The sequence below is a fragment of the Bos mutus genome, chromosome 19 (genome assembly GCF_027580195.1).
Source record: "Bos mutus isolate GX-2022 chromosome 19, NWIPB_WYAK_1.1, whole genome shotgun sequence".
NCBI lineage: Eukaryota > Metazoa > Chordata > Mammalia > Artiodactyla > Bovidae > Bos > Bos mutus.
Genome location: NC_091635.1, coordinates 6,896,472 through 6,918,662, shown reverse-complemented (window position 1 = coordinate 6,918,662; position 22,191 = coordinate 6,896,472). Strand labels below are relative to the sequence as shown.

Genomic DNA, 22,191 nt, shown 5'->3' with positions numbered 1-22,191 from the left:
CTCTGACTCCATCCCATGCAGGGCCTCCTTCCCTCCCCTTGGGTTTCATCTTCATATCCAGCCGTTCTCCTTGAGATTTTCTCACTGTCACCGGAACTGAGCCTGTCCCTACACTGCCCACAGCAGCTTCCTCTTCAGACCAGGCCCTTCCTCTGTTCTCTGACTCCATCCCATGCAGGGCCTCCTTCCCTCCCCTTGGGTTTCATCTTCATATCCAGCTGAGCTTAATTCTACTGCCTCTTCCCTTTGAGATCTTGCTCAGATGTCTTATCTCTTCCTGAAGCTGGGGCCCCTTCAGGCCCACACAGCTCACACACTGAGCCTTGACAGCTCTGTCTCCTCAGCCTCTCTGCCTGAAATGGCAGAATCATCTTCCAAAACCCTCCCCACTTTGGGGACTTCCTTGTCTGCCCAGTGGTTAAGACTCTCTGCTTCCAACGCAGGGGGCCTGGGTTTGATCCCTAGTCAGGGAACTAAGATCCCACATGCCCCGTGGTGCAGCCAAAAAAAAAAAAAGGCATCTCACTTTTCAGGGCTGCACTGGAAGGCCGTGCCGGCTTTGAGTTCACAGGACACTCTGCCAGCACCCTGGCAGGCTCTGTTCTGCACATTCGTATCCCAGTACTCCAGCCCACACGCCTGACAGCTGGCCCTGAGGATTCGCCTCCTAGCCCATTCCCACCCCACGTGCGTTTCTACCCTCAGATGTCACCCCTCGGGCCCTCACTTCACACCCAACACCCTTCCTCTTGGCCCCACTCAGCCTGGCCCTGGAGCCCATGGTTCTCCCCGCCTGGGCTGCCCTGATACGCTCAAAACTGTCCATTTAAAAACAAACTGGGTGAGGACTTCCCTGGTGCAGTGGTGAAGAATCCACCTTGCAATGCAGGGGACGTGATTTCAATTCCTGGTCAGGGAACTAAGATCCCACATGCTGTGTGCGGGTCAAGGAAGCCTGCTGAAGCCAAAACTAAATAAATAAATATTAAAAAAAAAAAAAAAAAAACCTGGATGGGAAGGGGAAGCGTCCCTGGTGGCTCAGTGGTAAAGAATCCACCTGCTAATTCAGGAGACATGGGTTCGATTTCTGGACAGGAAGATCCCACGTCCTCGGAGCCTGTGCTTTCTGTAACAAGAGAAGCCACTGCAATGAGAAGCCCTCCCAGCACATGTAGAGAGCAGACCCCACACAGCACAAGGAGAGAAAAGCGAAGTTTTTTAGAAAAGATAAGTTTTACCTACAGTAGCGAAGACCCAGCACAGCGGAAAAAAATAAAAAACAAAAAAACTGGGGGGACTTCCCTGGTGGTCCAGTGGTTGAGACTATGAGCTCCCAATGCATTCAGCCCAGGTTTGATCCCTGGTCAGTGAACCAGATCCAACAGGATGCAACTAAGACCCAGGGCAGTCAAACGAAAACGATTCTGCAAGTAGTGTGGCAGCACAGCAAAAAAAAAAAAATCATGCCATTTCCCCGAAGGTCTGCCTCCCTCTGGGGTGGCCAGAGCACGCCAGAACCAAGCGCCTGTTCCGGTTCCCCGTGGCCCGGCAGTCCCATCCCTTCCTTTGCTCCAGCCACATCCCTGCTTTCACATCTCCCTGCTTCCCCATCGCTCTGGATAACCCCTACAGCTTGCAAGAAGGAAGGCCAAGTGACACCCCATCTGGAACATCCTGGTGGCCCCAGATAGGCGCAGCTTTCTGAGAACCTGGGGGAGCCGTCTGCTTCGGTATCTCCAGCGGCTGGAAGAGCGCCGAGCCAAACGCTCAGGAGGTGTTGTGTTGGTTTCCCATGGCTGTCACACAAAGGACCACGAATGAGGGGCTGAGGGGGTGGTTCAGGGCGGGGGTGGAAGGCCCAGGCAACAGAACCGTATTCTCTCCGCATGCTGGAGGCCAGAGGCCTGAGATCAAGATGCTGGGCAGGGTCAGCTCTCTCTGAAGGCTCTGAGAGGGAGTCCAGCCCACACCTCCCTCCCGAATGATCCTTGGCTTGCAGCTGCATCCCTCTCTGTTCCGTCTTCTCTCTGTATCTGAATGTCTCCATGTCTCTGTTTTCTCTTCTTATGAGGACACTAGGCATTGGATTAGGGTCCACCCTACTCCAGTATGTGTGTGTGTGTGCGCTCAGTTGTGTCCGACTCTTTGAAATCCCGTGGACTGTAGCCCACCAGGCTCCTCCGTCCGTGGGATTCTCCAGGCAAGAATACTGGAGTGGGTTGCCATTTCCTTCTCTGCTGGGAGCCAGCACGGGAGTCCCCACCCATAACAAGGTTATGTGGGAGAGTTCTGGTGGGCAAGTCGAGCCAGAACTCGAGGGGTGCCCCTCTGGGCCTGCCTGAGTGTCTACCCCCAAACCAGAGTCTGCCTACTTTACTGCTTTGTGCTCTCACCTACACCTCTGACTTTACGGGGGGCTGTCCCCCACCACCTTTTCTTTGAAGGAAGTCAACTTAGAGCTCTGGCTAATTAACCTCTTGGGCATAATAGGAGTGTTTAAATCCAAACCCCTCAGATGGCTCTCTAACTTGCCTGACAGGCTTACCCGGACTCCTACAGCTATGCATACGATTGTTTACAGTCTCCCAACCGTGAGAGGCATGGGGAGCTTAAGATATTCAAATAGTATAGAGCCTTATAGTATAGAGAGTTAGAAATTGTCAGAACAGAACTAGTAGAAGATTTCATTGTTGAGCCAATGCTTGCTGCCAAGTTTCCACATCCCCTGTATTGTATCCTTGGAAGTGTATTAATTAATATAGTTGGTATGTAGAAAAAATAAGTGGTGGCCTTGGTGTTAACAACTTTAGATCCTTAAGGTAATAAATTCTTTCCTTTGTTGTAAACCCACTGCACCTCTGCCCTATAGGAATGCAACTTTATCTAATACCTTCGGAGGATGGCGCCAAACTTTAAAATAATTACTCTTAGAGAAAATAAGTCTTATGGTTGACAAACCTTTGTCAGAGTCATAAAATGTTAACAGGCCTTCTGGCCATGATGTAAATCACCTAAACCATTTGTATATGATGTTTGCAGAAAAGAAACCCTGGTTTCGATAAGGATCAAAGACTGCTGACTTTGCATGATTTCACACCCCCTATTATCCTCTATGTGCAACTTAGGGTATAAAAGCCCCTGTTGAAAATAAAGCTACGGGCCTTGCTCACCGAAGCCTGGTCTCCCCATGTCATTCTTTCTCTCACCTTCTGGCTGAATTCCCATCTGGAGCCTGGAGGCTCGTCAAGCCTACTAATTTTGCCTGGGCTTCTAAGATCTGACCGGGGAGGCCTTAGTGTCTCCTCCCCTTCGGGAGAACGGAAGGATGCCTGCAGCCTACATAGGTGACACAAACTCCTTGTCTCAGAGTTTTATTGGTTTTCCACGTAAACCAAGTTATTCAGCTTCTTTTCTCCACTGAATTTTCTCACTGAGCTATCCCTATTTAACCACTCTGTATATCTCTAATTAATACTTAATTAAACTATTGCTATTCTAAATTGCCGATGCCATCATCCTGAGGGAATCCCTGGATCCAACCAGGGCTGGACCCCGGTACTTCTCCAGGGATCGAACCTGTGTCTCTTGCATTGGCAGGTGGATTCTTTACCATTGCGCCACTTGGGAGGCCCTCTACAGTATGACCCTCTGTTAACTAACGACATCTGCAAAAACCTGTTTCTAGATAAAGTCACATCCTGAGGTTCTGCATGGACATGAACTTGGGGGAGATTCTATTCAACCCAGCTCAGGTGCCCAGTGGGCATTTGTGGCTTGATGGAGACACCCATCTTCAGGATGCAGCCCCAGGTCCACCTCCTCTGAGGGGTCTTCCCTCGTGTTCCTAGGCTGCCGTCTCCCCCTGACCCTTATTCTTCCCTTGGAAACTGTGGCTTTTTTTTTTTTTTTTAAGCATTTCCTGCTAAATCTATAATTTCTGCTGGGCACAGATCTATGCAGAGAAATTTCAGATCGTCATGCAGGCAGGCTGTTGTGTGAGACTGGCATTCAAACAAGCTCGAGCCTCTCCTAAAATGAAACCAGAACAAAAATCTACCCTCCTTCTCTTCATACCAGCCTCGGGCTCCCGCCCCCACCCCTCTGTAGCCTGACGCCTCCACTCCCTCTCCGCTCTCTAAGGCAAACTTCTGCCCCACTCACCATTCCCACCCTGTGAGCTCACATCCAATGAGCACGTCTAGTCCTGATCTGCCTGAAGCATCAGACCACACTGGTCCCGCCCTCCTTGAAATCAGCTCTTTCTTTGGTTTGTGGAGCATCTCTCTCTCCTGGGCTTCCTCTCGTGTCTCTGGCCACCTGTGATGTTTGCTCTTGACCTTTGTTTCTGTTTGTGTGTTTGGATGCATTGAACAGCACATGGGATCGTACTTTCTCGACCAGTGTTCAAACCCACAACCCCTGCGTTGGAAGTGTGGCGTCTTAACCACTGGACCACCAGGGCAGACCCTGCTCTGTCTTTTTTTTTTTTTCCTCTGAGGCATTTTATTTGTATACAGTCCATCCCTAGAAAAAGAATCCAAGGATTTTTTTCCCCTCCTGTACGTTTTTGTCTTGCTTCTTCATGGTCCACGATGCCAGCTGAGGTTGTCAGGACAATGTCAGGACAAATCGACGAGATGGGAGCAGGTTATTCTGCTGTTCTTCTAGATCTCTGAGGTGCACATCAAATCTGGGGCTGATCACTCCACCCTTATTCAGCCTGCTGGTGAGGTTCACAACAATTTTCCCAGCCTGTGGTCATCGATGATGTCAAATTCACCAACGTAACCATGCTTCGTCATCACAATTAGAAACCTGACGATGACTTTGGAGCACAGCCTAACAAGCACCTGGCGTTTGCTTCCCTTTTCGGTATTGTTGATACGCTTGAGCGCATCAGTCAGGACATTCATGAGCACCATTCTGGCAGCACAGAAAGATGGCAGAAAGAACTCTTTTTTAAAATGTTTATTCACTTATTTATTTTGGCTGTGCCGGGTCTTAGTTGCAGAATGCAGGATCTTCAGTTGTGGCACATAGGATCTAGGTTCCTGAGCAGGGATCCAACCCAGTCACCCTGCATAGGAAGTGTAGCATCTTAGCCACCGGGCCACCAGCAAAGTCCCTGCACTTGACCTTTGAATGGCAGAGGCCCCAGGCTCTGACCTGCACCCCCTCCTCTCCTCTCCTCACTCCCCAACTGCAGCTCCCACCACCACCTTTATACTGACCCCTCCACATGTTCTATGTTCAGCCGAGATATCCAACCTGGCACGTTCACTCGTGTGCCCCAATGACCCTGAAGCCCAACATCAGCCAGAACTTGCCATTAACACCAGCACCCACTGCCCCTGGTGTGGCCACAAGGCCCCTCAAAGCCTGTCTCTTAGTTTATTCAGATTTTACATTACTGACAACAGAGCGTTGTAGGCACTTGGGCGTGATTGTTCTGAGTTCACAGGACAGTTGGCATCAATGCCATCTCCCTCTGGTCCAGCTACTAAGTTCTGGACATGTGAAACCCCTGTCTGGGGTGAGATGAGTGAAGAAGCACTTGCCTGGAATTCAAAATTTACAGGGACACCAGCAAAACTCAGTAAACAAGATAAATAATAAGAACTTTCCTGGTGATCCAGTGGTTAAGAATCTGCTTGCCAATGCAGGGGAAACAGGTTCGACCCCTGGGCTGGGAAGATCCCACATGCCGCAGGGCAGCTAAGCCCGTGAGCCTCCGCTGAGCACCAGGAGAAGCCGTCTCAATGAGAAGCCCGTGCACGGAATCTAGAGAGTAGCCCCTTGCTCGCTGCAACTAGAGAAAGCCTGTGTGCAGCAACGAAGCCCCAGCACAGCCAAAAATATAAATACAAAAATAATTCTTAAAAAAAATTCTTAAAATACATACATAATAATCTAGTAATAATTTAAAGGTAATATTTTTAGAAAATCAGACCAATAATGTATGGCCAGTGGGGACTTGCCTCGTGGTCCAGTGGTTAAGACTCCAAGCTCTCAATGCAGCAATGAGTTTGATCCCTGGTCAGGGAACTAAGATCCCGTATGCCACACAGAGCAGCCTTAAAAAAAAAAAAAAAAAAAAAAAAAAAGTACCAATGGAGTGGCCAATGGTTTCATGAGTAAAATTTTGTTGGAATCAGGGCTGGGACTAGTGCAAGGTACTAGTGGCAGGTAGTACAAGCAATGGGTCAGGTCATTAGAAATGCGTCCTTTTCCTTCTTCTAGGCCATGCTGCCCAGCTTGCAGGATCCTAGTTCCCTTATCAGGGACTGAACCTGTGTCTTTGGCAGTGAAAGAGCAGAGTCCTAACCACTAGGCTGCTAGGGAATTCCCAAAAGATGAGTCTTTATTTACAATTTTGATATTCTGTCCATCATAGATTTTTGCATTAATTTTGATTTGGTGAAATATTGCCTTAAATATTATTTATCTTGTTTCCTGAGTTTTTTGCCTCCTCCCCTTAAATCCTGAAGGATTCCCAAGTGGCTCAGTGGTAAAGAATCTGTTAGGTAGGTAGAATAGGGAAAAGGAGTCCAGAATGGCAGTGGCTAAAAGACACGGAAGGGAAAAGCCCGCCAAAATAGAACAAAGGAAGTTTCGAGGAAGTGTGTGAGGACCTCAGGTAGAACAAACAGCACTCCTGGCTGGCCCAATTTACACAGGACAGGCCCAGGGAGAGAAAAACATATGCAAAGAGGAGTCAAAACCCTCTCCCGCGCTGGGGCGCTCTTCTCTTTACGTGTGCCCTCACGCCTCAAAGACGGATTTTCCTGCTATCTTCTAAATAAAATAGAGCTGTAACACTGATTTGTCTAAGAACTATAACATGGTCCTTTCGAGACCTGAGAGCTATAACACGGTCTATCCAAGATCCGAGAGCTGTGACACGCCAAGGGAGCTTTAATGTCCGTCATTCCAAATCTTTGTTGTGATGGGACAAAAACCAAGGAGCATACACTCTCGTGACAAATCCACCTGCCAATACATGGGTTCAATCCTTGGGTTGGGAAGATCCCCTGGAAAAGGAAATGGGAACCCACTCCAATACTCTTGCTGGGAAAATCTCATAGACAGAGAAGCCTTGCGGGCTACAGTCCATGGGGTAGCGAAGAGTCGGACACAACTGAGCGACTGAGCCCACATGTGCGCACTTAAATGCCGAGCCCCTGGTGAGGGTCTCACTGGCTTCACCCTAGTCTTGGCTCTACCTGAAATGCACCATGTCTTCCAACCATCTGGTCTGAGAAGCCCTGGGAGTTGTGTAATCTTCAGAAAATACAAGTGATATCTCAATCCATGCCTTCCTACAGATCAGCAAACAGAGGCCAGAGAGGTCTGTGTCTCTCCCCTCACACGCCTGCTGGAGGGCCCTCAGCCTCGAAGAATCTTCTGGCTAGAGGGGAGGTCGAGATGGAAACCAGGGAAGAATTCACAGGTCCTTTGCATCTATCTGGATGCAGTGGGCACGTGGACCTGGCTTCAGGAGGGAGAAAAGGATGCAAAGGAAGAAGGAACCAGGTGAGCGGCCATTCCTGGGCCACTTGCACCCAGCCAGCCCAGCCTGACCCAGGCAAGGATCGAGGTGGCCTTCCACCCTCTGACCGCTGGAAGTGTTCCTTCAGTCCTTAGGTCAATATCAATTAAGCACTGGCTCAGATGGTAAAGAATCTGCCTGCAATGAAGGAGACCCAGGTTCAATCCCTGGGTCAGGAAGATTTCCTGGAGAATGGAATACACTCCAGTATTCTTGCCTGGAGAATCTCATGGACAGAGGAGTCTGGCGGGCTACAGTCCACGGGTCGCAAAGAGTCGGACACAACTGAGTTACTTTCACACTTTCACATGTGGCATGCATGTGCTAAGCAAAAGAGACCAACATGACATACCCAGCATGCAGCTGGTCTGATGGAGAATTCCCACATGAAACAAGGTGGGTGCCAGGAGGGATGCGTGTAGAAGGTGATGGCAGGAGAGGGGAGAGCCCACCTGGCTTAGGGAGAAGAGGGTTTGCGAGTGGCTTCCTGGGGCGAAACATGTCTTAGTTAAGTTTTTTTTAAAGTGGCTCCTCAGGTTTTTGTTTTTTGGCTGCACTGGGTCTTAGCTGCAGAATGCAGGGTTTTTAGTTGCCTCATGTGGGATCTAGTTCATTGCCCAGGGATGGAACCTGGGTCCTCTGCATTAGGAGGTCAGAGTCTTAGCCACTGGACCAGTAGAGAAGTCCCTCCTTCTCATCGCTTGTTACTTTCTCCTCCTTAGTCCTTAAGACTCATTTGAGGGACTTCCTCATTGGAGAACTAAGATCCCACGTGCTGTGGGGCTCAGCCAAAAAAAAAAAGAAGTAATGAGGAGGAAGAATAAGGAAGTAGGTGAGGGCGAGGCATGATCCCAGCAGAGGGGATGGCAGGGGCAAAGGGCGAGAGGTGAGTCGAGTAGAAGAGTAGAATGGAGTGGGGGCTGGTGATGCAGTCCATGAGAACTACTGAACACTGATGTTCAAGGCAAGGAGCTAGGGTGGGAGTGGGGATGGGATTGGGTCAGCAGGGAAGGCTGGAGGCGGTTTACCTCTTTATTTTTATATTTTATTTGTTTCTTTTTGGCTGTGCTGGGCCCCCGTTGCCACGTGGGCTTTCCCCTAGTTACGCGAGCGAGGGCTACTCTGTTGTCGTGCATGGGTTTCGCATTGTGGTGGCTTCTCTTGCGGAGCATGGGTTCTAGCTGGCAGGCTTCAGTAGTTTCGGTTCCCAGGTTCTAGAGCGCAGGCTCAATAGTTGTGATGGATGGGCTTAGTTGGTCCGTGGCACATGGGATCTTCTCTGACCAGGGATGGAACCTGTGTCTCCTGCATTGGCAGGTGGATTCTTTACCACTGAGCCACCAGGGAAGCCCGGCTTACCTCTGTAGACCCGGTCTAGGTCCCCAACAGATTGCCTTTCTCACAGAAGAAAACTGTAGGGTTTGTGCTTATGTGGGCTTTTGGGGAGATGCTCCCGACAGCCGTCTGGTAGCTATTGCATTACAGGCAGGGCCTCTGCCAGAGGCTCCCACAAACATCCCTATCCTTCCACCTCCAGCCTGCGCACACCCTCTCATGGGGAAGGGAAGAGTTAAGACTCCTTCTTGAGGCTCCTGCCAGCTGGTCCTGCTTCCTGCTGTCCTCACCTGTGCGATGGGATGATGAGATGGACGGAAACGTCTGCTGGTACCAGCATCCTTCAGCTCCATCCTTTCTCACCCTCCCACCCCATGGGTTTGGGTCAGACTTTCGGTAACATCCAGGAAGCAACATCTGTGACTTCGGCTGGGCTGCCACTCGCCACCCACCTCTAGAGGGAATCAGGGAAGGAGTTAAAGATAAAACAAAGCTGTAGGGCAGATGTGTAGGATGTAATATGTCACGTTACGTTTCGAAAGTAACTTTGGAAAATGCATGATAGTTGTGTCTTCTAGCTACAACATCTACATCTTGATAACAAAAGAAGACTGCAAGGAAATTCTCCAGGAGAGGTTATCTCTGCAGGGAGGTGGTAAGGATTATGGTAGGAATATCTTCTTTAAAAAAAAAAAAAAATTATCTTTGGCTATGCTGGGTCTTCGTTGCTGTGCTCGGGCTTTCTCCAGTCGTGGAGAACGGGGCAGGGCGGGGATGGGTTTACTGTCTAGCTGTGGGGCAAGGGTTTCTCATTGTGGTGAATTCTTTTATTGCAGAACATGGTGTCTAGTGTGAGCGGGCTCAATAGTTGCGGCTCACGTGCCCTGGAGTGCTTGGGCTCAGTAGCTGTGATGCATGGCTTAGTTGTCCCTTAGAACATGGGGTTTTCCCAACCAGGGATGGAACCCAGGTTCCTTGTGTTGGCAGGCAAATTCTTTACCACTAAGCCAACAGAGAAGCCCTGGAATATTTTTTCTTTTGCGTCTCTATATTACCTAAATTTTCTACAATGAATGTGCTATTGGAGGGGTGGCGTAGCATAATGATTGAAAAAGCAGACTGACTGGGTTTGAATCTGGCTCCGCAATTCATGTACCTTCATGATCTTGAACAAGGCACTTCTTACCCTCAGTTTCCTCCTGCACAGGGTGGGGGTTGTTATTAGAATTAAATGAGCTGTTTTGCCATCAACATTTCATTTGCTATGAACAGGGCCCCTGGTGTGCAGTAGGCATTACGTGTTTGTTAAATAAAAGGAAAATTACTTTTACCTAATATATATATTTTAAAAATTGCCCAAGTAATATAGGAACATAATCTTCTTGTGAGAAATGACACAGGATTTTTTTAAGTGAAATAACCCTTGGGGAAGATTAGTTTACAGTCTGTCTGGATTCACATTAAAAAAAAAATTTGTTGTGTTAAGGCAGGAGCAGGAAGGCATGAGAAGAATGTGGGTGGCAGTCTAGGGACAGTGCCTTCCCTGGTCTCTTCAAGGTTGGGAAAAGGCTGAGGCCAGGGCTCACCCATGTGGATTATGGAAGAGCTCTGGCTGATTCTGCAGCGTGAATCACCCGCTATGATATATTCACCCAGGAGGCAAATGCTGAGCCAAGAACCCCAACATTGTGGTTTCCTGATGAGCCTCACTGACACGCAGGCCTGCTTGCTGTTTGGCTTTCTGAAATACTGGCAAGCATCTGATGACCACCCTGCCCCCAGGACTACCATTGTGGATCCCCGGGGGCTTATGAATTTGGGGAACTGTTTAAGCGGACAAGTAACATGCCTTTGATGTGGGTTTCACATCAGCCTGTGCCTAAGGGTATCAGGCTCCAGCATCACACACGTGAAGGCTCCTTCAGAGCCTGGAGGAGCTGATGAGGGAGGCACCTCCATCGGCTCCACCCCGCCGCCCCCCCACCCCCCCCCCCCGCCCCCGGTGGGGAAGGACTCATATCCATGGAGCTGGCTCTTGCTGTCTCCTTGGGTCATGCTTTTTACCTTCTCAGCATTTAAAAATTTTTTATTTGGCTGTAACAGGGCCTAGTTGCAGCACCTTTGATCTTGGTCACAGAATCTTTAGTTGTTGCACATGGGTTCTAGTTCCCCAACCAGGGGTCGAACCTGGGCCCCCTGCATTGGGAGCTCAGAGTCTTAGCCACTGGACCACCAGAAAGTCCCCCTCAGCCTTTCCTGACCTCAGTCCATGGACTGATTTGGGGGAGTGGGGAGACAAGATTTAAGCACTTTGGCATGCAAGCTTTCCCCACAAAGGGAAAAGGTTTAGGTTTAATTTCTATCCATCCACACCAGTAGCACTGGTGAGGAATGGAAGTTACTGGACTGGTGCTGAGCAGAGCCTCCAGGGAGGAAGGTCAACAGAACCACAGCCCAGGCTCAGAGCAGCCAAAGGGTGCCCCACTCTGTGAGGCCATCCGAGTGCACCTTCCACCTGCCAGTTGGACACCCTACCAGGCCCCAGAGTAAGAAACAAGGGTTACTGACGTCTCTGGCGACAGGCCAGGCGGGGATGGAATTCAGGCACGCCCTGTTTCTGGACCACATTGCCCCAGGGAGTTTTCTCCCCCGTGACTGTCTCATTTCCTCTTCTGAGCCAATCATTAACCCTACCAGGGTTCCCCCCGCAAGAGAAGCCACAGGAACAAGTAACTGGTCGAGGCCAGAAATGTCCAGGCTGCTTCCCTGGAGGGGCTGAGTCCCCGGTCACACAGCTGCTGTGGTCGGAGGGCAAGGCCCAGCCTCTCCCTGTGACTTCCACACGGTCTGGCTTGGCTGGGCAGGTCAGATGGAAGAGACCTGGATGTGAATGAAGCCCCTTGGCTTCCCAGCAGTGCTACCCAGGGGAGCTGTGTGCGGTGGGCTTAAGGCTGGGGGGCGGGGACAGCAGCTTCCAGGCACCCACCCACCTGGAGAGCTTCAATTCCACATGCTCCTCAGCTGCAAAACACCAGCCATGTGAGAAAAACTCTTGCTGGGCAGAGGAATGGGGGCCGGAGCCCCGCCTGGACCGAGGCCCTCAGCCTTTTGGGGAGGGAGGTCTGACACAGTCATGATTCCCCGGCTTAACTCCCTAGCCTCCAATTAAGCCAGTAACTCAGAACACCTCTACGCCCGCGGGTCAGGTGCCAGCTCTCCGTCTGGCCACCTGCGGAGGAGTCACCTGGCCCAAGCCCCGCCCACTCCTGGGCAACCTGAGACCCTCCGAAGGGGCTTAGGAGCTCATGGGTGGGGGAGGCCGAGCATCCTGGTCAGGAATCGCCCCCCTCTGGAGGCCACGGGGCTGTCCCCAGTCCCAGGGGGATCGCCAGCCTGGTTCTGAGCCCCTTCTCCCGTGACAATGGGGACGGGAGGATCGGCCTGTTTCCGGGGATCCCCAGGACCTCCCGGGACCCCTGGGTGGTCGTCGCTGGTGAAGTCCAGGCAGCGAGTCGGGAGGCGGATTCGCTGCCCGCCCCTCCACCCCAGGCCAAGGGACCCCGCGGGGCCGGCCCCCATCCCCGGCGCGCCCCTCCCTGCGGGCGCAGCCAGCGCTCGAGTCCAGCTTTATTGGCCTAGGCCTCGGAGGGGCGCTGCTTGAGCGTGACCGAGGCGCCGCTGCTGACCATGACGGCAGGGTAGAGCGGCTCCAGGAAGGAGGCGAGGAAGCGGTAGAGGAGGCTCACGCCGCCCGCCACGCCGTAGAAGGAGAGGCAGCCCGCCGCGCAGTCGAGCAACACGCCGAGCGTGCGGTGGTAGCCGCCGTGCAGCACCGTCTGCGTGTTGTTGTGCCACACGGAGAACTTGAGCGAGTCCCACTCCAGGCACCACGAGTAGGGGTTGCGGCCCAGCAAATAGACGATGTTGCGGCGCGGGCGGCCGCCGAGCGGGGGGCTGCGGCGGTAGGTGACGCCCAGGCACACCCACGAGTTGGACACGTCGGCCTCCCAGTAGTGGCGGCCCTCGGCCAGGCCGCGCGAGCACAGCACCTGCGGCCACTGTTTGAAGCCCGGGAAGGGGCCGCCCGCCGCGAAGGGCTCCAGGAGGATGCCCAGGTTCAGCACCGAGTGGGTCTCCTTGAACAGGAAGAGCTCCTCGCTGGCCGTGGTGGCGTCGAAGTTCAGGTTGCAGTAACCTGGGCCGAGGGGGTATGGGAAAGGGGCTAGGGTCCGCAGGCCCGGGGGGCAGAGCGCTGGAGGTCTGGACAGGGGAGGGCCGAAGCTCACAGCTTCGGCACAAAAGTCACCAAGTGCTTCCACCCCCAGCTCCCAAGAGCGGCCCCTCCATTCCCCTCTCTAAGTCTTCAACTCCAGCCTGCAGGGGTGGACACTGTCTGGCTGGGCGCTGTCCAAAGGCCTGCCTTCCTAGAGAGGTGGGCAACCAAGAGTCCCCCATCTGCCCTCCCCAGCCAAAGCCTAACAGGATCCCCTTTTCGGTTTGTGCAGGACACAAGACTGCGTGGGACTAAGGGAGCGTCAGCGGCTCCTGGAGGAGGTCGCTCAGAAGGGGTCATCAGAGGCTTCATCAGCTGTGACCCTGGAAACCTCAGAGACATCACCGATGATTTCTTAGAGAGTCACTTGGTCCCTCGCCCAGCCTGGGAGAGGGGCTGCAGGGACATTAACTGAAAAGGGAGACTGACTGTACAAGGGCCATCCAAGCTGGCTTGGCTAAAGTCCAGCGGAGGTCGGCAGGCACCCAGCTGAGGGCAGAGGCTGAGCCACATCAGGGCCACAAGGGCTGTAGAGCTGGCCTCTGGGTGTTGGTCAAGGCCCTGCCACCCATGGGCATGGGACAGGACAGCCTTCTCCCCTTCCTCTCAGGGCCGTGGAATCACAGGCCTTCTGAGGTCTCTAGTCCAGAGTACAAGGTCAGGGCAGGAGAGATCTGGCATCTTTCTGGAGCCTTGGCCTGAATGGAGGTGGGGCTGGGTCGGCTGGGCAACCAAGGGCCCTGTTCCTTTCCTTCCCACCCCTGGGGCTGGACCCCAGGACTGAGGACTCACACTTGAGAAGTATTTTCCTGTCCACATCCGGGGGCAGCACCTCATAGGAGTTCATCTTAATGCCTGGGGAAGATGGGGGACTTTGCTGAGGACACTTTCACAGCCCAGTGTCCTTCCAGAGAGGGGCATGGGCTTCCAGGAGGTTGAGTCACCTGGAGAAGGTGCACACAGACAGGCCGGGCTCTCTTACAAGTGTGCGGACTCCCAACTGCTGCCCTTGGGGCAGCCCATCCCCAGAAGGCAGGTGGGTCTCCAGTCGCCCCAGGCAAGCAGGTTCTAACTAACCCTTCAGGAGGAGCTGGTTGATGAAGCTGAGACCCATGTCCACCAGTCGGGTCCGGAGCTCTGCCAACGTCTCTGGCAGCTGGAGGAAGCTCTGCTTCTCCTCGCAGTTGGTGCCCATCAGGGGCTCCACGCAGGCAGGGAAGTGCTTCAGCCTGGGCAACTCCTGCAGGCAGGGAGGGGCTGGCAGTACCACTTGTTAGCCAGGCCCCAAGCAGGGGCCCGGGGCTTAGCGGTTCCCCAGAACCAGGAGGCAGGCGGGAAAGCTGCCCATGTTCAAACCCAGACAGCTTGCTCCCCTCCTCCTGGCTTTTCGGATATCTGAGTTAGGGCTGTCAAAGCCCCTGCAGCCCAGTGGATGTTGCCGTGGGCCTGGGTGGTGGGGGTAGGGAGGGGCCTTGCCTGCAGAAACTGCTGGTCGCTGCGGTTGGCAAGCAGGCTTCGGAGCCAGATGCTGTCCCCCTCCAGCTTCAGGAGCCGGTTGTGACTCTGCTGGATGGAGCCGCCCAGCTTCCCCAGGGCGGCAGCCTCCTCTTTCTCCACGAAATCCAGCACCTTCATCTGCATCTGTTTGATCTCCTGGATGATCTCTGAGAAGCAGGCGTTCACCTCGTCCCGAGTCGTCTGGATCAATTTCTGGGGGCAGGTGTGGGGGGACAGAGAGGTGTCTTTGAGCCCCACCTCCTTACCCTGCTTGTCAGGGCCCAGAGCTGGCTGAGGCATCACCTCTCTGTTTGCCTGGCCCCACACCATCCACTCCAAGCCCTTGAGAGGCCCCCTAAGCCTGAAGCAGGGTGCTGGGGAAGCCTCGGCCGGAGGTGGCGATGGGCCAAGCTTACCGAGAGAAAAGCCACCTGGCCCCGGTGCTTTTGGCTGTCAGAGGTGATGATCAACATCTGGTTCTCCACGTTGGCCTGGACCTTCCGAACTTCGACCTGAGGTGAGAGGGTGAGGTGGAAGAGGAGTGGGCCAGTGATTCAGATAGGTGCCCTAGCAGAAGCCCTCTGTGGGCAGTCCCATGTCAGAGCTCAGAAGAAACGCACCTCTTCAGTTAAAAAAAAAAACAGCCCTATTTAGCTGCATCAGGTCTTAGCTGCAGCACGTAGATCTCTCCTTTCGGTACATGGACTCTCCAGCTGTGGCATGTGGGATCTTCGTTCCCCAACCAGGGATTGAACCTGTGTCCTCTGCATTGCAGGGCAAATTCTTAACCACTGGACCACCAGGGAAGTCCCACCTCATGTTCTTAAGAGGTCTGAATGAGGATGGGTAGGGCTGAAGGGTAGATGACCCACCGACACCCCTCTATTTTTTTTGGCTATGAGGCAGGTAGGATCTTAGTTCCCCAACTAGGGATCAAACCTATGCCCCCTGAAATGGAAGTGCAGAGTCCTAACCACTGGACCGGCCAAGGAAGTCCCTCGGGGCCACTCTGCTCCTGTTCTCTCTCATTCCCTGAGAGACTCCCCATTCTTAGGAATCAGTTTCTCTGCTTCTGACAGCTGATGACCATAGGGTTCAGATCACAAGCAGCAGCTATGGAGGGGTTCAGTGATTTGAGACGCCTTGGAGGGGGGCAGTGGGGTGAGCAGGAGTCGATCAGATGCGGAGTCCTTTGCTCCCTGGGTCAGTGCCACCAGGTCCAGGCAGAACTGTGTCCCCAAGTCCTTCCACATAAGCCTCAGCTACCCCAGAGGCTCAGCGGTAAAGAATCTGCACAGGGAGACACTCAGGAGATACGGGTTTGATCCCTGGGTCGGGAAAATCCCTTGGAGGAGGAAATGGCAATCCACTCCAGTATTCTTGTCTGAAAAATTCCAAGGACAGAGGAGTCTGACAGGCTACAAAGAGAGTCAGATAGGACTGAGCGACTGAGCACAAGCACATCCCAGGGGCGGGCGCTGTCATGATTCACAATCTACTGTGGGACAGTGGGATTCCAGGTACCTGTCTGTGAACTGTTGCTGACCCACAGCAAAAGAAGAAGCTTGTGCCAGGCTGTAAATCAACACATTTCTCCCTTTGTTGAGAAGGTCCTGCTGTGAAAAAAGTGTCAGCTGAACTCAACAGTGTGGTGAGTTGGCTTACATTCTGGCCCAAGCTTCTTTCTTGCAGGTGGCTACGTTGGAATAGCACAGTTCTAGAATATGCTTTGGAGAAGGCAACGGCAACCCACTCCAGTACTCTTGCCTGGAAAATCCCATGGATGGAGGGGCCTGGTAGGCCGCAGTCCAGGGGGTCGCTAGGAGTCGGATATGACTGAGCGACTTTACTTTCACTTTTCACTTTCATGCACTGGAGAAGGAAATGGCAACCCACTCCAGTGTTCTTGCCTGGAGAATCCCAGGGACGGGGAGCCTGGTGGACTGCCGTCTATGGGGTCACACAGAGTCGGATACGACTGAAGCGACTTAGCAGCAGAATATGCTTGATAGAATGTTTCAAATATAAGCACTCCATCGAAGAAAGCAATCCAAATGGAGAAAACATAATTTGAAAATAGAAAAAAAGGGATTCACCCAACCTGACATGTTTGTATTTTGATATGATACCTTTCAGCCATTCCTTTCTCTGTGCAAAAAATTTTTTAAGTAGGATTCATCACAAATAACTTTGGGTCCTTTTTTTAAAAAAATAAAGAACTAACCATTTTATTAATTTTTTTTTTTTTGATTGCAGTGCACGGCATGAGGGATCTTCCCCCACCAGGGATAAACCCATATTCCCCTAAGTGGAAGCAGAGTCTTAACCACTGGACCGCCAGGGAAGTCCCTGGATCCTTATTCAATCAATCTGATAGCACTTTGTCATGTCTTGCCAGGACCCTCGTGAGCATCACTTTGGGTGGTTTAGTCGCCAAGTGGTGTCCCGCTCTTTTCGACCCCATGGACTGTAGCCTGCCAGGCTTCTCTGTCCATGGGATTTTCCAGGCAAGAGTACTGGAGTGGGTTGTCATTTCATTCTCCAGGGATCTGCCTGACCCAGGAATCGAATCCAGGTCTCCTGCACTGCAGGCAGATTTTTTTTTTTTTTAACTGACTGAGCTACCAGGGAATTCCGAGCATCATTTTAATGGCCGGAGAAGGAAATGGCAACCCACTCCAGTATTCTTGCCTGGAGAACCCCACGGACAGAGGAGCATGGCAGGCTACAGTCTATGGGGTTGCAGAGAGTCAGACATGACTGAGAGACTAAGGACACTTTAATGGCTACAATCCTTTCCTTCCTGGAAAGGTGTGCCTGGAACACAGAGTCCTCTTGCTCCTCAGCCTCCCCTCCCCGCCCCTCCCCTCCTTCATCCACCCTCTCCCCTCCCCTCCCCCATCCACCTCCTCCCCTCCCCCATCCACCCTCTCCCTTCCCCCCACCCCCCCCCACTTCCGCATCCACCCGCTCCCCACTTCCCCCCACCTCCTTGCGTGCGCGCTCCTCCTCCAGCGGGATGGTGTCGTGGTTCTTGTGCTCCTCCAGCAGGCAGGCCCCGCACACGCAGCAGCCCTCGGTGCGGCAGTACAGCCGCCGGAGCTTGCGGTGCTTGCGGCACAGCCGGCTCTTGAGGTCCCACACGGGCTCCAGCAGCTGGTGCCCATGGAACACCTGGTCCTCTAAGTGGCTGCGCAGGTGCTTCTCACACAGGGAGGCCATGCACTGCAGGCACGACTTGACGGACTTGAGCTTCTCAGGGGCACAGAAGTCGCAGGGCACGTCCCTGGGCCCGGCCAGGCTCCGTGAGGACCCCAAGGTCTGGCCCTTGGCCTGGGTGAAGCAGGTCACCATCTCCTCCAGGATGACGTTCTTGCAGAGGCGAGGCCGCGTGGGGAAGCTCTCCCGGCACTGGGGGCAGTAGAGTGGCTCGCCCATGGTGGCCTGGTAGTCCCAGAAACCCTGGAGGCAGCTCATGCAGAAGTTGTGCCCGCAGGCGGTGGTGACTGGGTTGCGGAACACCTCCAGGCAAACGGGACAGAGGACTTGGTCCTCCAGCTTGCAGAGACTGCTGTCATTCATCAGGAACTGGCCTTGGGGAGCTCCTGAGAGCTTGGCAGTGGGCTGCAGGGCTGGGGCTTGGTCCTGGACTGGCCCTGGGAAGACGGGGCAAAGCCAGGTTGAAGCCAGGGCGGGAGTTGAGGGGCCTTTGAGGGGGACCCCTTTTCTTCTGTTGGAAACAGCTGGTCTGCCCATGGGGTACTGGGACTGTACCCACACAGGGGCATAAACTGAGGCTTGTGTTTTTGTCCCTGCCCGAATTCCTGGAACAAATCTTGGACAAGAAGGTAGATAGGCAGGAAGAAGTCACATGGCGACAAGGGAAACAAGCCGCTTCCCTGGCCTTTTGGGAGAAAGGTCAGCACACAAGTACTTACGTGAAACTCTCTGCATGTCAAGGAGAGCCAAAGGCTTGCTGCCCTGTGGATGGAGGGAAGAGAACACTTGGGTGCTTAGGCCCGCGTTGGGGTGGGGGGTGCGAGGCCCCAGGTCACCAGCTGCTGGGAGGACTCCCAGCCCAGTGTGCCCCAACCCCACCCCTTTACATCCCCTGGGGTTAGACGACCACCTTCTCACCTTTCCCTTTGGCTGCTGTTCTGTGGTCCCCCTATCGAGTTGGACCCCCTCCTTGAGACTGCCCACAGTTTTGCTCCTGATGTCACAATTCAAGCATGACCAGCCCCAGCCTTCTGCTTGTGATGTCAGCAGGGCAAAACAGACTCAATAAAGGAAGACGTGAAGATAAGTAAATAGTAAAACATGGTATTCCAGTTAATTAAAAAAAATACATATTACAGTTGATTACTAACAATGATGTGTGCCTGGTAACCATATATATTCATCTAGTCTTTAGTTTTAAAAGAAAACCAGCATGAAACATGTTTCTTCCTGAATGTCTTTATAGGACTATAAGGATTTTAAAGCTTTTCATCATCATTGAAATTGACTGCAAATGCCTCCTAGAGTTTGAATAATGCTTTTTTGGGGGGGGGGGGCAGGGGGGAAGGACAGGGTAGTACATGGAAGGGCTTCTCAGTGGTACTAGTGGTAAAGAACCCGCCTGCCAATGCAGGAGACATAGGAGACTTGAGTTGGATTCCTGGGTTGGGCAGATCCCCTGGAGAAGGGAACGGCTGGCCATTCCAGTACTCTTGCCTGGAGAATCCCATGAACAGAGGAGCCTGGCGGGCTACAGCCCATGGGGTCGCAAAGAGTAGGGCACGACTGAAGCGACTTGGCACACACAAAACGTGCACGTGGAAATCAACTTTTCTTTTAATGTTTTCCAGGAAAATTTACTTCAGAAAAAAAGAAAGGTGTCAGTGGACATGCTGCAGTGGTGAGGGGTCCTGCCCCTCCCAGGATATTCTTTGCTCTGGAACCTTCATCCCAGGAGACAGAGTCGCTGCTGCACCCAGGGCCCCCTGCAGTGGACGTGGGGGACTCAGTTTACTAAGCAGAGAAGGAAAGTGGCAACTAAGTGGCCGTGAGATCTTGGGCAAGTCGTTTCATCTCTTGGGACCTTGGTTCTCTGGTGAATCCACAGGGTTGTTGTAGAAGAGATCTCAAGGCTCATTCCTGGTTTGAAGTTGAGTGAGTCAAACATTATCCGACTGGTGATGCTCAAGATTGTCCTTTCCACTGTGGTTCTGATCTTCAGAAGGAAAAGATGACTGAGGCTTAGGAGAGAGTCTCATCACTGCGACAGCTTCTTGTCAGCGTTCGTTTCCCCAGCCTTCTCCCCCAGCAGGATACATGCCCTGAAGAGTCTGCAGCACGTCACTCTTTCTGTTTTTGGGCCTCCCCATGCAGCATGCAGGATCTTAGTTCCCCGACCAACATGGAGCCTGTGTCCCCTGCAGTGGAAGCACTGAGTCGTAAATCACTGGACCACCAGGGAAGTCGCAATACGTTACTCTTCTTTTAAAAAAAAAATTCATATTTATTTGACTGCTCCAGGTCTTAGTTATGGCATGTGGGATCTAGTTCCCTGACCAGGGATTGAAACTGGGCCCTCTGCCTTGGGAGCATCTTAGCCACTGGACCAGTGAAGTCCTCGTCTTTACTTCTGAAGAATATCTTCACTTGGTAATTCTACATTGGCAGCTTTCTTTTTAGTATTTTGGAGATTTAATTCCACGGTCTTTTAAAAAAAAATATTTTTATTGTTACTTATTTTTTGGCCATGCTGCACAGAATATGGGACCTTAGTTCCTCCACCAGGGATCAAACCTTTCCCCGATGCATTGGAAGCATGGAGTCCTAACCACTGGGCTGCCAGGGAAGTCCCTTCCACTGTCTTCTGGTTTATATTTTTCTGTTGAGAAGCTGACTGTCAGTCTTATTGCTGCTTCTTTGAAGGGTAACCTTTTTCCCCGCTTCTGGTGACTTGTAAGATTTTCTCCAAATTTGTTTTCATTTCATTCTGTTATTTCTATGCTGCTGTTCAGTTGCTAAGTCGTGTTCCGCTCTTTGTGACCCCGTGGACTGCAGCACGCCAGGCTTCCCTGTCCTTCACTATCTCCTGGAGTCTGATGTGTGTTCTTGTGTATCCTCCTTAGGATTTGTAGGGCTTCTTTTATTTGGCTGCCTTGGGTCTTAGCACATGGGATCTTTCGCTGCGGTGCACAGACTCTCTAGTTGTGGCACTCGGGTGTTAGTAGTTGCAACATGCAACTTAGTTCCCCAACCAGGGAAATCTTAGTTTCCTATCAGGGATGGAACCCGAGTTCCCTGCGTTGCAAGGCAGATTCTTAACCACTGGATTACAAAGTGCCTGTAGGGATTCTTGAATATGAGGCTGCCTTTAAGTATCTCCGAGGACCTTGATTACAGCTCAGCATCTCTACCCCTCTGCCTCTACCCAGGTTCTGATGAATAGTCCCTTGGCCATTAGGCAGCTAGCTGCTTGGCTGTTTCCTGTCTGCCTCCAGAATTGCCCTCTCCCACTCAAGCAGTAGGACTCCAGGACTCAGCTTTCGTTGTCAGTGCTTCCGGTTGGATTCCTGGGTCAGGAAGATCCCCTGGAGAAGGGATAGGCTACCCATTCCAGTATTCTTGCCTGGAGAATACCCATGGATAGAGGAGCCTGGCAGGCTACAGTCCACGAGGTTGCAGAGTCAGACACGACTGAACGACTAAGCCCAGCACAGCACGTTTCCAGGCACAGAGTGGCCGTGCAGCGCAAGGCCGCAAAGAAGCGGACGTTTGCCGGAGCCCTGATAGAAGCAAGAGCTGAGCACCACGTCCCTTCTGCACCTGCCAACCGCACCCTCCTCCAACGTCAGGGTCTCATTTAAGAACTCTGCGGCGTCTTCCAAACCCTCCCCTCTCCAATAAGTGCTTGTCGGCTATCTATCATAATTGCACAAAGGAGGGCATATTTTGAGGGTGTTTTGCCAACTGTGTAGACAGTGCATGTGTGGAGCCTATTAGAATGAAATGTGAGTAGGAGCAATAGCCCAAGCTTAGACATAAAGCCACCAAGATTATCCAAGGGAGCTTGCTCACAATTTTCTTACAAGAAAGCTGAGAAAAACGAACTATTAGTCTTCTGTCCACTTTATGTGTTTTGCTAGAAATAATTAACAGAAAACTAACTGGTTAAAAATACTCAAATTTAGATACGAGGCTTAGATTAAAAAACAAATACTTATTTGGCTGTGTCAGATCTTACTTGTGACACTTGGGCTCTTTTACTGCAGCACACATACCCTCTAGTTGTGGTGGGTGGGCTTAGCTGCTCTGTGACATGTGGGATCTTAGTTCCCCGAACAGGGATCAAACCCATGTCACCTGCGGCGGAAGGTGGATTATTAACCATTGGGCCATCAGATTTCTGAGCTGCCAAATGTGACTTCTGACTTGGGGAAAATAAACAAGAGAGGACATAAAAGCACAAAGGCAAGCCCACAAGGGCAAAAATATGACTCATGAGGGCAAAAGCTAGAATTGGTTAAACTGAATTAAATTTCCC

General features: G+C 52.2%; 1 long non-coding RNA gene across 1 annotated transcript; it reads left to right on the top strand.

Moving 5' to 3' along the window:
* Positions 1-8,376: 8,376 nt before the first annotated feature.
* LOC138992061 (uncharacterized) lies at positions 8,377-22,066 on the top strand. The gene is made up of 4 exons (XR_011467867.1): positions 8,377-8,435; positions 9,450-9,539; positions 13,390-15,171; positions 19,505-22,066. It is a non-coding gene; the product is annotated as an uncharacterized lncRNA (long non-coding RNA).
* Positions 22,067-22,191: the final 125 nt, after the last annotated feature.